At 36.0% G+C, this 1856-nt stretch overlaps 1 protein-coding gene across 1 annotated transcript in view; it reads right to left on the bottom strand.

Moving 5' to 3' along the window:
- Positions 1-1288, bottom strand: part of extl3 (exostosin-like glycosyltransferase 3) — a 41750-nt gene extending 40462 nt beyond the window's left edge. The window contains exon 1 of the mRNA XM_014019976.1: positions 1113-1288. The gene's annotated coding sequence lies outside the window, so the exon portion shown is untranslated. The remainder of the gene's footprint in view (positions 1-1112) is intronic.
- Positions 1289-1856: the final 568 nt, after the last annotated feature.

Below are 1856 nucleotides of genomic sequence, written 5' to 3'. Positions count from 1 at the left end.
GGCTGAACAACAACATAAAAATTAACACCTGGCAGGAAAATTGACATTTTAAACTTTAATAAAAATCGATACAGGGCTTTAGAATATCGATACAGTATCAGGAAATGAAATATCGCGATATTTCAGTGTATCGATATTTTCTTACACCCCTAATTTCGGGATATATCGTATCGTGACCCCTCTGTTTTATGTATCGTATCGCCAAATTCTCGCCAATACACAGCCCTAGTGAATACGATGTGAAATAAATAAATACAAATATGACTTGCTGTTGCTGTCTGTTAGCAAAATATCCCATGAACCAATGGATATATTTTAACGAAACTTGCAGAAAATATTTATCGGATGTATAACAGGAGATGGCTGCAACAACCGGCTCACATTAAAAGGCCCCAAAAATGATTATAACTCAGTCAGATCTGCAGGTATTGACCTACAATTTGCTGTGCTCGTACCTGACACTGATTCTAAGCTGTAAGAAAAAGTGTTAGCGAAGTATCTCATAAAACATCACGAGCTGCTTCTAATTATTATTTCATGCAGAATCAATTATGTTTAATTTAATGCAGCTGTGAATATGAGGTTAAAATGAGGTTGAAATGCAGCAATCACAAGCTTTTTTTTTAATGTTTGCCATTATTTGTAGTAATAACTGCCTTATAATATTGGAGCATATACGTGACAACCATTTTAAATATATATTCCCAATCTTACTGAACGATTGGGCATTTTTTATTTGCACTTTTAAGAACTGGAGGTGATAAGTTTTATACGAAATCAATTAAATAACTAATTTCTAATTTAATTTCAACCATTTCTGATTGTTTGATGTGTTTTCAACCTAAATAAGAGCAGAAAAGACTTGGAGCGGCTGCAGAAATGGACCTGAGTCTCGTATTTTTATGTAACTATTAGAAATGTCGGACATAAAAAGGACGGAGTCATGATGTTACGGTGATAAAGGTAGAGAGTTGCAAAGAAAAAAAACACACAAACAGATCTCATCTGTCCTATTAGCTCGCCTGCTAGCCTGCAGCAGCAGTGGTCATAACAAAAAAAATGTAATTTACTCTCAAGTACAACAAAATGTTAGCTTGAAAAGAGCTACTCACCTCAGGGGAAAAACAACAGCTCAGGGGTGTCGAGAAACGGAGGATAAAACCCGTCCTACAGGTACGAACAACCGCACAAATCTCCCCGGGTTCAACTGGAGCGACCACGGTGTCCGGACAGGCTTCTGTGATGTAGCGAGCCTTATATCACAGCTCCATTAAAAGCTGCATTGTTGGAGCGAGACACGGCTGGACGCAACGCAAAGCATTGTGGGTGACGATGCTGACAGAACGGCGCCCTCTGCTGCTCAGTCTGAGTACTGTCCACAATAACAACTGTCCACAATAAAAACTGTCCACAGGTCAAACAGATGGACTCCAGGCAGAAGATAAAGAAAAACTCTAAATAAATGTTTGTTCTTATGAAGCAGTTAATTATTTAATTTAAATGAAGAGATTGTTTGCATATTATGGAAGCCCATTTATGCCACCTTGATAAAAAAATAAATAAAACTTGCATCTCATAACTATGACTTAGCTATCTCATAATTATGAGATACTATCTCATAATTATGACTTAGCTATCTCATAATTATGACTTAGCTATCTCATAATTATGAGATACTGTCTCATAATTATGACTTAGCTATCTCATAATTATGGCATACTATTTCATAATTAGACAGTATCTCATAATTACGAGATAGCTAAGTCATAATTATGAGACAGTATCTCATAATTACGAGATAGCTAAGTCATAATTATGAGACACTGTCTCATAATTATGAGATAGCTAAGTCATAA

This window comes from Austrofundulus limnaeus, unplaced genomic scaffold, assembly GCF_001266775.1.
Source record: "Austrofundulus limnaeus strain Quisiro unplaced genomic scaffold, Austrofundulus_limnaeus-1.0 Scaffold237, whole genome shotgun sequence".
NCBI classification, from domain to species: Eukaryota; Metazoa; Chordata; class Actinopteri; order Cyprinodontiformes; family Rivulidae; genus Austrofundulus; species Austrofundulus limnaeus.
This window is presented reverse-complemented; position numbering and strand designations above follow the sequence as displayed.